The following is a 15729-nucleotide window of genomic DNA, read 5'->3' as shown; positions in this document are numbered from 1 at the left end:
GCCCGATGCCTACTGATGAGTGCTATTGTCCAATCCCGGTGAGGCAATTTCACTGCACCGTGTTTTTCCATGATGATGCAACTCGCACTATGACTGATGACGCGTGAAGCACACGTCCGTTGGGAACCCCAAGAGGAAGGTGTGATGCGCACAGCAGCAAGTTTTCCCTCAGTAAGAAACCAAGGTTATCGAACCAGTAGGAGATGAAGGCCACATGAAGGTTGTTGGTGAAGGAGCGTAGTGCGGCGCAACACTAGGGATTCTGGCGCCAACGTGGAACCTGCACAACACAATCAAAATACTTTGCCCCAACTTAATAGTGAGGTTGTCAATCTCACCGGCTTGCTGTAAACAAAGGATTAAACGTATGGTGTGGAGAATGATGTTTGCTTGCAAAGAAAAACAGAGAACAATGATTGCAGTAGGTTGTATTTTAGATGTAAAAGAATGGACCGGGGTCCACAGTTCACTAGTGGTGTCTCTCCAATAAGATAAATAACATGTTGGGTGAACAAATTACAGTTGGGCAATTGACAAATAGAGATGGCATAACAATGCACATACATACCATGATGACTACTATGAGATTTACTTAGGGCATTACGACAAAGAACATAGACCGCTATCCAGCATGCATCTATGCCTAAAAAGTCCACCTTCGGGTTAGCATCCACACCCCTTCCAGTATTAAGTTGCAAACAACAGACAATTGCATTAAGTATTGTGCGTAATGTAAACAATACAAATATCCTTAGACAAAGCATTGATGTTTTATCCCTAGTGGCAACAACACATCCACAACCTTAGAAATTTCTGTCACTGTCCCAGATTCAATGGAGGCATGAACACACTATCTAGCATAAATACCCCCTCTTGGAGTTACATGTATCAACTTGGCCAGAGCCTCTACTAGCAACGGAGAGCATGCAAGATCATAAACAACACATATATGATAGATCGATAAGCAACTTGACATAGTATTCCATATTCATCGGATCCCAACAAACACAACATGTAGCATTACAATAAGATGACCTTGATCATGATAGGCAGCTCACAAGATCTAAACATGATGGCATAATAGGAGAAGACAACCATCTAGCTACTGCTATGGACCCATAGTCCAAGGATGAACTACTCACGCATCAGTCCGGAGGCGGGCATGGTGATGTAGAGCCCTCCGGTGATGATTCCCCTCTCCTGCAGGGTGCCGGGGGCGATCTTCAGAACCCTTCGAGATGGGGTTGATGGCGGTGGCGTCTCAGTAACTTTTCTCGTATCGTGGCTCTCGGTACTAGGGTTTTCGCGACGGAAGGATTATATAGGCGAAGGGGCAGAGTCGGGGGACGCTCGAGGGGCCCACCCCTTATGGCGGCGCGGCCAGGGGTGGGCCTGCGCCCCTATGGTGTGGCCTCCTCGTGGCCCCTCTTCGTCTCCTCTTCGGTGTTCTGGAAGACTCCGTGGAAAATAAGACCGTGGGCTTTTGTTTCGTCCAATTCCGAGAATATTTCCTGTGTAGGATTTCTGAAACCAAAAACAGCAGAAAACAGAACTGGCGCTTCGGCCTCTTGTTAATAGGTTAGTGCCAGAAAATGCATAAAAATGATATAAAGTGTATATAAAACATGTGAGTATTGTCATAAAACTAGCATGGAACATAAGAAATTATAGATACGTTTGAGACGTATCAATGACTTGGATGACAGGCAAAGAGAAATACACTTGCAACTATCTTGATTTCTGTGAAGCCATGGGGTTTGGTGGAGGTCGTGCTCATGGTTTCAAGATATACTCTCAGCAGAAGTTCTCCAAAGGAGACATTGCCTTCTGCTATCCTCCGGAACCCACAGCTGGACCTTCCACTATCTCTGGCATGTACTACTCCTACCTTCTACTTGCCAAGCTATTCCATGAGAATCTCATCAGCAAGTCCGGCGATACAAGTGAATGCCGTGGATACCATCTGAACTTGATGTACTACTGCCACCCTGAGCACCGGAAATTCATTGATGGTTGTGATCTCCTCTATTGTGAACTGAGGCGATGTGTTCGCAAAAGGATGACTCCTAACTATGCTCAGTACATCCAGCTGCTCATCACCAAGGTTGTGCAAGCACCTCTCAATACGCAAGGTGAATGGGTCAAGATGGAAGCCTTTAAGGTACCTATCCAAGGTGATAGACCAGACGTCGCTGAAATGATGCCTTCTGAGCGCCGGTCCAAGGAAAGCCATGACCCTGCTAGCTCCAGCTACTCTAGGCGCCCACAGCATGGTGTCTCACGGTTCTTCTCTAGCTTATGGCAGATGTGCAAAAATACCAATGATGTTGCACATCAAAGTCTTGCTTTGAACCAGGAGACGAGGAGGCGCCAAAATGAGTTCATGGCTGCTAGGAATACACCTGTTCCTCCTCCTGGCCCTGAGTTGGAGCCTGTACATGCTCCTAAATGGGAGATGCCTCCCATTTCCGATGAGATGTTCCAGAACTTTGATCCCTCCTTGTACACTTTTGGTGGTCTTCCTCCTAGGCCTGCACGTGTCCCTGCTGATGATGATGCTGAAGAGGATGAAGGTGATGCGGATGAGGATGAGCGTGATGATGGCGAGGGCTCATATTCCACTGGGCATGAGTTCTATTGATGGGAACGCTAGAATCCCTACTCTTCTCTTCGCCTTTTTGGTGTTCCGATGCCAAAGGGGGAGAAGAGAGTAGAGTCTAGGATTACGGGGTCCTTGGTTGCACAAGTACAAGCCATGCTTGACATTTTATTTGCTTCTTATTTGGCTTGTGCTTATTTCGTTGCTTCTTTATTCCAAGAACCATTTGCTACTTTAAGTAATTCATGTATGGACATGTACCTATATGCTTAATCTCTATGTTAGGATGATTACGTGTGCTATGCTTATATATCTTGACATGCACATCTCCATACCATGCTTGTTTCCTAAAGATATTGGGGGAGCTTCTCATGTTCCACAAATGTTGCACTTTGCATTCAAACGCAAATTCTCCAAGTGCACACTTTATGGGGGAGCCGTCTCAATATCTTATATGGAATCAAGGTTTAAAGCTTATCATAATATCTATATGTGACTCTAGCTCGGTTTGTCATCGTATACCAAAAAGGGGGAGATTGTAAGGGTATTTTACCCTTATCCATTATTTTGCTAACTATGACACCGTGCTAGTGTATTTGGACTAATACATGTTTACAAGATGATTCCCATGTATTAGCCAAAGAGGTATAATGGTGTATCAATGGAACAAGAAGGCAATGGGAGACACCCCCCCCACTTCGATGAAAAATCAACAAGGTTTTTCCAGAGCCTGGCCGGTCCCAGACCCGGTCAGACCTGCCCTGGCACCGGACAGCCCGGCGCAGACCGGCCCCAGCGCTTGTGCCATCCGGGCATGATCCAGTAACCTCAGAAGCTCGTCCGGTCAAGACCCGGTCCCAGCTCTGGTTGAAACCGGCCGGTACAGTCGCTGGCCCGGTCTGGCCAGCCTGTGCGCCGGCCTGTCCGGCGCCAAATCCGGTCGACTGGGTTCCTCGAGGAATCTGATGATGTGTCAAGTGAGCAACGGCCAGATTTCGAAGAACACTATAAATACCCCTTCTCCTACCTCTGAAGGGGTAGGCACTACACTACAAGTTGTTCTTGAGCTCTCTCTCTCATACTCCATTGCTAGAAACACCAAAAGCCTCAGATCTCCCTCCTCCTCCACCCAAACTCAAATCCCTCCGGGAAACGTTAGAGTAGGACCCGATCTACTGTTCTACGAAGCCAAATCTCATTCCCCTTGTATTCATCAAGAAGCTTGCTCTCTAGGGTTCCTTGGAAACCCTAGGTGGGCAAGAGTGGTCCGGAAGCATCCGGGTTGTGGATTTGCTCCTTACAAGATTGTGAAGGTTTGGAGGCTACCTCAAAGTCTACCACAAGTGAGTGAGTTATTCCTTCGTGGGATAGGCTCCGGAGAATAGGGTGAGCCTTCGTGGCGTGGGGAATCCTTCGTGGGACCTCCACCCCTCCAAACGTGACGTACCTTCTTGCAAAGGAAGGGAACACATGAATACATCCTCGTCTCCGCGTGCTATAGGTTATCTCTAACCGAACTCCTTACTTGTGATATAACTGCCTATGAGAGCCTTCGTTCTTGAGTTACTTGTATCCTCATATAGGTTGTTTCACCTAGTTTGCATTAGGCTCATCTTTATATTCCGCAAAGCCTAATATTGCAAAGAAAGAATTAAAATCTGTAGAAACCTATTCACCCCCCTCTAGGTTTACCATCTCTGAACTTTCAACGTTCGACATCAAGGATTTCCCGAGTTCAATCCCACGAGGCCATGACCCACACCAACATGTTTTCATTTATTTAGGAAACTGCTACTATATTGAGCCCCCTCTCTCCCCCTCCCCTCCCTCGCCGCCGCCAGGGGGCGCGGTCTAGCAAAGGCCGGCCAGGAGAGATGGGGATTCTTCGTCATCTCGCGCGAGGAGGTCGGACGGTGGGTCGTCTTCCTCGGCCCGGAACATGGCCCTTTCATCGGCGACCTCGATGGCGGCGCCTAGCCTTGGCTCGGGGACGCCATGACGGACTACGAGGTGGTGGAGTGCCCTGCCGGCGACGGAGGGAGGAGTGGGGGCGGGTTGCAAGGGGAAACCCTAGGTCCCCTTCTCCTCACCTCTCGACAGCCGGCGGTGGAGGGCTGGCTTTCGGCTACGGCGGTGCCCAGGTGTGTGCGGTGTCTTTGGACTACGCAATCTGCTTGGTGTCTCCGGCGGCAACCATGACCAGCCTGGGATGGTCGCCGGCGTGGGGGCCCGACCTGAATTACCATGCTTTTATTCCGACCGTTTGGTTTTGGAGGGTGTTGCGGGAAGCTCTTTTCTGTGTTGACACCAAGTGACAGCTGATCCATGATTAAGTCAGAAGAAGAGAATATCATGAAGGCCGGATTTTGAGGACTAGCCAATGGAGGTTCAAGTCTTTGCGCTGTTGAGGGGCTTGCTTGGTGTTCCGGACTTCGCAACAGTGGTATGCAAGTGGGGGCGGCAGCACATGTGAAGTTCGGAGTTTTACCTTTCAAGGTGAAAACCCAAGGTCTGGTCTTAACTTGTGCCTTGCAATGTCCTTGTTGAAGGCATTGTTTTGAGAGCGAGACTATCTTCAGGGTGAAAACCTAAGATCTTTGATCGGGCAACGACGACGCTGGTGCACGGTTCCCTTCTTGGAGCCGTTGATTTTGAAGAGTCTGAATTTCAAGTGTTGTCTTCGTGGTGGATGTATTACTATTGCTAGGGCTGGGATACTGTAGCGGGACTTTTATTTCTTAGTTTTATTTTTCTCTTTTTTGGTTGTGTGCATCAGTAATGTTATTAGGACATTGCGTTGTTGCAAAGGCCGGGTGTAATTGATATCTTCTGATATTAATATATTCCTTTTATCGAGAAAAAAAAACTGCTACTATATCGTGTTGGATCTATATGAGCGAAAATTCACTTTGAAGCTCCGGTATCATGGAGCCTTCTATTTTTCGAAATTTAAAAACATGATTTTAAAGTTTTAAACAAATCTAGATATAAATGTACTCTACCAATACATAATATCTTAACTCAAAATATATCCTAGGCTTAACAGAAAGACAAAATCAGACAGGTTTGGGAGTGTTTGAAAATTTGCACCATTCACTACTTTAGATGTTTGATTTTTTCATTTTTGTGCAGCACAAAATAGTGGGTATTTCGAGGTGAAATTTTTCCGTGTTGGTAGATTACATTATTTTTTTACATCTAGAATTGCTGATCCAATTTTTTGAAACTTCAAATCACCTTTAGTGAACCGTTCAACAAAATAAACTTTATGTAGCTTGTGACCTAACAATCTGCACTCCTATATAGGCTGCAACCCATGTAAGCAACCTATATACCCATCACTATGTTAGCTTGGGATAACTTGAAAGACTGAAGTTCAGTCTCATATCCGAGTTGAAATAGAGTTTGGTCGTTTATTTGGTGAGCTCTTCTACTCACACCAAGTGAGTGAGAAGAGAAGGCAACACATTTTGCTTGTTGCCAAATGAGTAGGGTACTTGTCGACATGTCACGTGTGTATGCATGTTCGAGGTGTGTTCCGGTCTTCCAAGGCGTGGCGATTCGACCGGCTCAGTACCTCAACCTCCCATGCTACACGACGAGAGACTGGACAGATCTAGGTCTCAGCGTCCTTACTATCTTTCTCGTCATAGTTCCTTTTGATGTGCCGCTCTTTAGACTTCCCATCCCAGCGAGCACGAAATCCTTCACCTGGAAATGGGTGATATGGTTTTTTTTGGGAGCACCTTGGCGTGAACGTCCGCCTCCGTTCGACTACTTTCTCGTTGAATTATGTGGTTTCATCGACCTCGACAACACCATGGCCGACATCGACAATAAAGCTTTGGTGGCGACCTCCCTGACTGCGACATATGTGTTTTTCATCTCTTTCCCGCCACTAGTACTTCCTCCATATACAAATTTTTTACATGTGCTTAGTATGATTCGTGTACTAATTAAGTTTTCTAGTGTTTATGTCATGTTGATCTCGAGAATTAAACTCGCTCGGAAACTACTTAATAACCTAACATACATGTGGGAAAACGCGTGCATTGCATCCATCGTATCCACCATGCGATACACATGCACATTACATCGAGGGGAAGAAGGGAAAAGGGTCCCAGCTCCCAACCTTATCTCTTTGTCCATCCATCTTCTCCACTCGATTCTCTGCCTCCTTCTCCTTCCCATCCTCTCTTACATGGCTCGGCGAATAAAATCATCGCGCATTGTGGTGCCTTGCACCTCCACTCTTTACCGCTGGTGCCCCTTCACCTCTTATTACCATACCATCGATGCCCTGCATCTTCTCTCCCCTCACCTCTACCGCCGCTAGTGGCGTCACTGAGATTTGGTCGTGCACTGTTGCTGCAAAAGTAGTGGCGGAGCTGATGTAGAACGATTGGGAGCAAATGATCCCAATGATTTTTGCCAGATCTTCATTCAATTAGTAATGTGATTGAATTTTAGTGAGAGATTATACCATAAGCAATAGAGCTGAACCCAATAACATTGTGATCTAGCTTCGCCAGTGTGCAAAAGAGGATCCAGGAGGACGTCGACGGTCACTCTACAACAGATGCACTAGGTGTTAACGACGGACTTTTGCTTCGAAGAAGGGTGGTGGTGTTGCGAGTGGCTACCGACCAAGCCACCAAACGATGACGATGGTGCTGTGACGAGCGGTGGCGTTGCTGCGACGCCACAATAATTTAAGGGGTGGCCGGTGGGGGCGTGATACGTCCAAAACGTATCTACTTTCCCGAACACTTTTGCTATTGTTTTGCCTCTAATTTGTGTATTTTGGATACAACTAACATGGACTAACGCTGTTTTCAGCAGAATTGCCCTGGTGTCTCGTTTTTGTGCAGAAATTCAACTTTCAGGAAAATCCCCGGAATTTATGTCAAAGGGCCTATTTTTCCAGAAGAATCATGGAGCCAGAAGGGTAGGCCTGGGGGAGGCCCAGGCCCCCCAGACACTAGGCCGGTGCGGCCTGTAGGGGGGGGGGGGGGCCCTAGCGTGTGGCCGCCTCGGCCAGCCTCTGACGCCCCCCTCTGGACTACTTAAGGGTTTCGATCTAAAAACGCGAGACGGGAAGTCGAAGTCGCCAAAAACCATCCAGTACGCCGCCACCGTCGCGAAACTCCGTCTCGGGACCAAAAACTCCGTTCTGGCACTCCACCGGGACGGGGAATTGGAGGAGATCATCGCCATCATCACCACCGACGCCTCTCCATCGACCAGCAATGTTTCCCCCATCCATGTGTGAGTAATTTCCCCGCTGTAGGCTGAAGGGGATGGTAGGGATTGGATGAGATTGGTCATGTAATAGCATAAGATTGTTAGGGCATAGTGCCTAGTGTCCGTAATTGGTACTTTGATGATATTGTTGCAACTTGTTATGCTTAATGCTTGTCACTAGGGCCCGAGTGCCATGATCTCAGATCTGAACATGTTATTGTTTCATGATGATATTCATTGTTTTATGATCTTACCTGCAAGTTGTATACACATGTCGCTGTCCGGAACCCGAGGCCCGAAAGTGACATAAATTGGGACAACCGGAGGGGAAGGCAGTGATGTGAGGATCACATGTGTTCACGGAGTGTTAATGCTTTTCTCCGATACTCTATTAAAAGGAGTACCTTAATTTCCAGTAGATTCCCTAGAGACCCGGCTGCCACTGGCTGGTAGGACAAAAGATGTTGTGCAAGTTTCTCATTGCGAGCACGTACGACTATATACGGAACACATGCCTATGGATTGCTTAGTACTTGGATACCGTTTTATTATTATCTGCAAATGCACTGCTTTGATTGTTACATGAGTTTCTCTCATCCATGCAACGCCCGTCATCCATCCCTGTGCCTACAGTATTTTAATCCTGCTGTTTACTATAATCACTACTGCTGTCTTTGTTACACTGCTGCTGTTATTTCACTACTGCTATTGCTATAAAACTGTTACTACTGATAAACTCTTGCGAGCAAGTCTGTTTCCAGGTGCAGCTGAATTGACAACTCCACTGTTAAGGCTTTCAAGTATTCTTTGTCTCCCCTTGTGTCGAATCAATAAATTGGGTATTACTTCCCTCGAAGACTGTTGCGATCCCCTATACTTGTGGGTCATCAAGACTATTTTCTGGCGCCGTTGCCGGGGAGCATAGCTTTATTTGGAAGTTCACTTGGATTGATATTGTTCGCTGCAAATTCTCCATCATGGGTAAATCTCGCGATCCTAAAGTCGCCATATTACCATCCACTACAAGAAAAGGTACAACTCTGAGTACCTCTGCTGCTCTTGATTCACCATCTGTGATAAGTAAACTTGTTTCACCACCACAAGCTTCACTTGCTGGTGCTTCTGCTGAATCTTAAAATTCTTATAATATTGATAATGTTTCTGCTGTGCTTGATGATAGTGGTTCATTGGGATCTTTTCTAGATGCTACAATTGCTAGGTCTAGACAAATTAAAAATACTGAAACTCCTAATAAAAATACTGCTACACCTGTTAATTCACCTGAGTCTGTTGAATACTCTAGTGATGATCCTGATGAGGATTATGTGGAACTTGATGATGATTTTATTGTTAGATGCAATGCCACTGCTGATGCAAGAAAAATTAAAAAGTTTCTTGCATAACATACTGTTAGATATAAGCTGTCTCCTGATCCTAAATTTGCCACATCTCCTATAAACATTAAGGATAAAGATTATGATTTTTCTCTTGATCTATCTCATATAGCTATTGTTGAGAAAACACCCTTTTGTGGTACTGAAAAAGAAAGTGTTGTAGAACACATGAATGAACTTTCTACTTTGAGTAGCTTATTTTCTGATGATGTCAAGATGCGTACTTATTTTGTTGCTAAATTTTTTCCTTTCTCATTAAAGGATGATGCTAAAACTTGGTATAATAGTTTGCCTCCTGGTTCCATTGATAGTCCAAGTTGTTTGCTTGATGTTTTCTTTCGGAAATACTTTCCTGCTAGTGCTCAACATGCTGCTTTACAGAAAATCTATAGCTTTGACCAGGGAGATGGAGAGAAATTGCCTGAAGCTTGGGCAAGATTTTGTTCTCTTATCAGAGCTCGAACTGGACATGATTTAGAAAAGCATGATTTACTTGATATATTTTATAGTGGACTAACCATTGAGTCTAGAGCATACTTGGATAGTTGTGCTGGTTGTGTTTTCAGGAAAAGAACTCCTGATGAAGCTGAAGAATTATTGGCTAAAATAGGCCGGAATCATGATGATTGGACTACACCGGAACCAACTCCGACGCCAATATTGAAGAAGAGTGGTTTAATTAAATTAAATGATGAAGATATGAGGGAAGCCAAGAAATCTCTTAAGGAGAAAGGTATTAAATCTGAAGATGTGAAGAACTTACCTCCCATAGAAGATTTATGTAAGATAATTCCCCCTTCATCCATGATTGAGGTAAATTCTCTTCAACGCTTTACTAGGGAAGATATTCCGTATTCAAAACCTCCTGCTCAATGCTTAGATGAGTTTGATAATTATATTGTTAAGCAAGAAAATTTTAATATGAGAGTAGAGAATCATCTAATGGAAAATTCTCAAGCTATCAGTAATTTGCATGATATTGTGGAGAGAACCTCCAATGATGTTAAGATGCTTGTTAAACATTTTCATATGGTTCAAACTCAAATTGATCAACTCACTAAAGTGCAAAATGACTTGTTAAAAAATAGTTCTAAAGAAAAACATGCTTATGAAGTAACAACTAGAGGCGGTGTTTCTACTCAGGATCCTCTATATCCTGAGGGGCATCCCAAGAAAGTTGAACAAGATTCTCAATGAATTGAACCTAGTGCTCCTTCTAAGAAAAAGAAGAAGAAACATAAAAATGTTGTAGAATCCTCTGAACCTGATAATGATCCTAATAGTATTTCTTTTTCTGATGCTGAAACTGAAAGTGGTAATGAACATGATAATGATAAGAATGATGCTTCTGATAAAGAAGAGGTTGAAGATGAACCTGAAAAGCATGCTAAAAATAAAAAGTATATTAAAGAAGATTTTACTGTTAAGAAACATGGTAATGAAAGAGAACCTTGGGTTCAAAAGCAAATGCCTTTTCCTGCTAAGAAACTAAAATCAAAGGAAGAAGAACACTATAATAAATTCTGCGATTGGATGAAACCTTTATTCTTGCAAATCCCTTTGACTGATGCTATTAAATTGCCTCCTTATTCAAAGTATATGAAAGATATTGTCTCTAACAAAAGGAAAATTCCTAATGAGGAGATTTCCACTATGCTTGCTAATTACTCTTTCAATAGCAAAGTTCCAAAGAAGTTGGGCGACCCAGGTATACCGACTATTCCTTGTTCTATTAAGAATAATTATGTTAGAACTGCTCTATGTGATTTGGGAGCCGGTGTTAGTGTTATACCTTTTTCTCTTTACAAGAGACTTTATTTAGATAAGTTGATACCAACTGATATATCTTTGCAAATGGCTGATAAATCTACTGCTATTCATGTTGCTATATGTGAGGATGTTCTTGTTCAAGTTACTAATAACTGCTTGACATTAACTGATTTTGTTGTGTTGGAAATGCCTGAAGATGATAATATGTCTATTATTCTTGGGAGACCTTTTCTTAACACCGCAGGGGCTGTTATTGATTGCAATAAAGGAAAAGTTACTTTCAATGTTGATGACAAGGAGCATACCGTTTATTTCCCCAAGGTGATTGATAAAGTATGTGGAGTTAATACAATTTCTAATGTGAGAACTATCAAAGTGGGAACTATTGATTGTCCTATATATGAGCCTAAAGAAGGATATCAAAATATTATGATTGGATCCATATCAATACAATTCAAGGTAACATGATTGATTTGAGGTTTATTTCTTCTTATGCTATGTAAAATTTATTTGGTGGCAAGACTTGATCAACCTTGTTAACAAATACTTTTTATATGCATAGAGGAGGTAAACAACATTTCTTTCTTCCTCCACTTGTTCTACTTGCTGTAGTACTTTTGTTTTGCAAAGTTCTTTACTCAATTAGAGATTTCAAAATCTTTTTCTGCCCAGTAATAATAAATTTAATACCCAGAAATGTGAATTTTTAAAGTTTTCAAAAATTCACAAAAATTATACCGTTGGTCTTATTTTCGAAGAGGCACCTGGGAGCACCTGGGGATGACCAGTGGGGCACCCCAGGATGGCACCTCACAGGCCGGCAAGGGGGGCGCGCCACCCTGGTGTGTGGGCCCCTCCTTGCCCCACTACTTCATCTCTTTCTCCCATTCTCTTCTCTCTCCCGAAAAAACTCGCACCAGCTTTCTCTCACTCGCGTTTCTGCTCAAGAGCTCAAGATTTCTCGATCTCTTTGCTCAGCCTAGATTTCTGTCTGAAATTTGGCACATTTGCTCTCCGGTATGTGACTCCTCCGATTATCCAAGTAGAATTTTGTTTGGTTGAGTATATCTTGAATATTTTGCTGCTGTAGGTAACATGTTTACTGAGCTTGCATGCTTGTTCTAAGTTGTAAAAACTAGTTTTGATGCATGTTTAGTACTCTAGCAAGTTCCTATAGTAGTTCCCCTCAATTATATGTCACCAAATCAAATTTTATAATGTTTGTTGAAAAATTTCAGAAAATGGAGTGGAATAGTCATCAACTAAACCAACAAGAATTGGAGGTGCAACAAGTCATGAGAGTTCGCCGCGAAGAGGGAGTATACCCCTCTTACTACCCGTGCACAGATTTTATGAGAAGTGCAGGAATCTTGCGAGATGTTCAAAATCTAATTTCCAGTGCAGGGTTGGATGATTTTGTTGTTGGTGAACCATACCAATATGCAAAACTGACTATGTCTGTAGTGCAGGATTTTGAATTCAATTGGTCTCAATCTAACCCCATGGTTCAGTACAAAATTTATAATAAAACTGTCAACTTGCCTTTCGATGATTTTTGTGCAGCAATTAGAGTGCCACAATGGGGATCATGCGAGAAGATAAGGGGATTACCGCAGGAACTCTTGAGTCTCTATAAGATGATTTGTCAAGGAAGAAGCTTCTCAGAGGATGGTGGTAAAATCAGTAGTATTCAACTCCCAGCTATTCGCTACTTTGCTTATTTCATCACCAAGTGCGTTCTTGCTAGAAAGAATGCAAGTAAGTTATCTATCCATGATTTGGCTTTCCTAGCTGCTGCATTACAAGGTGATAGGACTTATAATTTGGCTGCTTTGATAGCTTATAGAATTGCTACTAACCGTGAGAAGGGAGGAATTTGTGGAGGTCTCATCGCCTCTCGTTTATTAGCTATGCATGGTGTAGAACCTCACCATCTTGATATTTCGCTCTCCATAGAGAAACTTGACATAGTCTCCATGATTAAACATGAATTTGTTTCTGATTCGTCTAATTTGAGTAACATGGCTTACAAGATAACATTTTACAAGAAAACTTGGAGAACAACTAAGAAAACTGAAAGACTAGTAGGATTGCATGCACCGGTTCTGTTTAACCTTGATTCCAGGAAGGATTGGTCAGTCACGGAAGGTGAACTGAATGAACACATAGAGAGAGATGGCCATCATGCAAGAGACGGAAAGGAGGAGGCCGAGGAACACCTCGACTCGTCATCCGATGCAGCAAGTTCTTCGCATCAACATTTTGGGCATGAGGAGCCTTCGCCCTTTTCTTCTGCACCGGGACCTTATTATGACTACGCCATGTATGATCCACCGGCGTGGAACCCTGACCCTCGCTGGGGTTGATCTCCACTTAGGACAAAATCCTAAGCTTGGGGGGAGGTATACCGGCATCACTCATTCTTTGCATATTATAGTTGCTGGATACTTGTACATACTTGTTTAGCTTCTTAAAGTGGTTTTCTAATAAGAGGGAGATGATATTTGAGGAAGTGCTGCCTGAAAACAGATTCTGGTCTGATACCAAAAAATTCTCAAAAACAGCCAGAACGTTATTTTGCGAAGCCAATTTTTGTGCCTGTTCCCCAGGTTGTTATCTAACTTTCATTAGTTGAACACTTTTCGAGCTAGGCAGCGGAAGAATTTCTTAAAAATCGATTACTGTACTTCTGTCAAGTTTGACGAATTCCTGCTGCTTTGTGTTTATGTGACTCTTCTAGTTTTCATTTTCTTGTTTTTTGCTTTGGTTCTTTCCTAAAACACAAAAAGACCAAAAATATTTCTGTTATTTCTCTTCACCATTTGTTTATTTTGGTTTCTTGCTTTTATTTTGCTTTATTTTCTATCGTTGGTTTGCTATAAGAAAATCCAAAAAGATTTTGCTTTGTTTGCTTGTTTCCTTTTGTTCTTGTTTCCAATTCGAAAACACCAAAAATATTTGCTGTTCTTCTTTAGTTTTGTAAAGTTCATTTTGGAGTTCAATGGTCTTCAGTGGCCGGAGCGTGGTTTTCATTCCATATTATTCAAGCTACACAAGTGAAAGGCAATAATGACGATCTACGACAATTCGACTGTGGTGAGAGGCTGGTATGAACTCTATTTGTTTTCATTTTTGTACATATACTCATCCATGTGAGCATGCTTAGTTGGTTCATGTGAGGTATATGTCATTTAAGAAAGTCTAGTAGTTCATGATCTCTCATGTTTAGCTCTAGTTTATTAATATGAGTAGCATGTCATGGATGTTTGCTTGCATTATTTTATTCATAAATAAGTATGACATTGTGGTATCCTCCTCTGAATAATTCATTCAAATCGACTTGGCACATGCTCACGCATGCATATGACTGAACAAAAGTCAACTAAGCCTCGATGATTTACTTTGCTTCAGAGTTCTTGTATCACTTTTATGCCTCCGTTAATTTATTTTGCCGCAAGCATGATTATGACAGTTACTGCTCTCTTGATTGTCGCTCCCCAGTCTATTGCTAGCCTTCACTTGTACTGAGCGGGAACGCTGCTCGTGCTTCCAAACCCCTGAAAACCAAGTTGTTCCAAAGTGTCCACCATAAATACCTATGCATGGCATTTCAAACCATTCCAAGTAAATTCTCATGCGCTACCTTTAAACCTTCAAAATGCTTCTCAATTTGTGTTAATGTTTTATAGCTCATGAGGAAGTATGTGGTGTTTATCTTTCAACCTTGTCATTTACTTTTGACAGACTTTCATAATAAGAGCTGGCAACGGGGTGCCCAGCCCCAACTAATAACTTCATTAATAATTCTCTTCACATGTTTTGCCCTGATTCATCAGTAAGCAACTTAATTTTGCAAATAGACACTCCTCCATGGTATGAGATTGATGGAAGGCACCCGAGGATTCTGTTAGCCATGGCTTGTGTAAGCAAATGTTGGGGGGAGTGTCACCTATAATAAAACTAAAGTACATGTGTAAACAAAAGAGAAGAGGGATGATCTACCTTGCTGGTAGAAATAACGTCCTTCATGGGAGTCGCTCTTGAAAGTCTGGTTGACGAGGTAGTTGGTATACCCATTACCATTCGTTGACAACAACAAACACCTCTCAAAATAATTTTACTCCTGTTTTAAAAATGAAAAGCTCTAGCGCATGTTAATCCCTGCTTCCCTCTGCGAAGGGTCAATCTTTTACTTTTATGTTGAGTCGCCATCCTTTCTTTGAGCACTTTCTTGAGAGCACAACTGTCATTCTTAGTATAATATGCTTGTCCCAAAATGTGATTGACTGTGGTATAACTTTGATGTTTTTATCTTTGACAATATCTACTTCTAGTCTTTCCATGAACTTCAGAGGTGTCCGAGCATTTATGTTTTGCTGTACAAATACGGGCAAGCGAGATACCACTTTATCATATCCTTTTATGAACATTGCAATCCTGCTGATAGACATGATTCATGATGCTTATTATTAATTTGTCGGTACCTTTTCCATGATTGACATAGCTATTAGATGATTTTATTTGCATGTATCTTATTATGAACTGCCTAAGTACTTGTCCATATCATGAGAATATTTACATCATATGAACAAATGTGTTCGTGAAAGTTCTTTTATTGCACTCAGTTGTTAACTGAATTGCTTGAGGACAAGCAATAAGCTAAGCTTGGGGGGAGTTGATACGTCCAAAACGTATCTGCTTTCCCGAACACTTTTGCTATTG

This window comes from Lolium perenne, chromosome 4 (assembly GCF_019359855.2).
Source record: "Lolium perenne isolate Kyuss_39 chromosome 4, Kyuss_2.0, whole genome shotgun sequence".
Taxonomy (NCBI): domain Eukaryota; kingdom Viridiplantae; phylum Streptophyta; class Magnoliopsida; order Poales; family Poaceae; genus Lolium; species Lolium perenne.
This window is presented reverse-complemented; position numbering follows the sequence as displayed.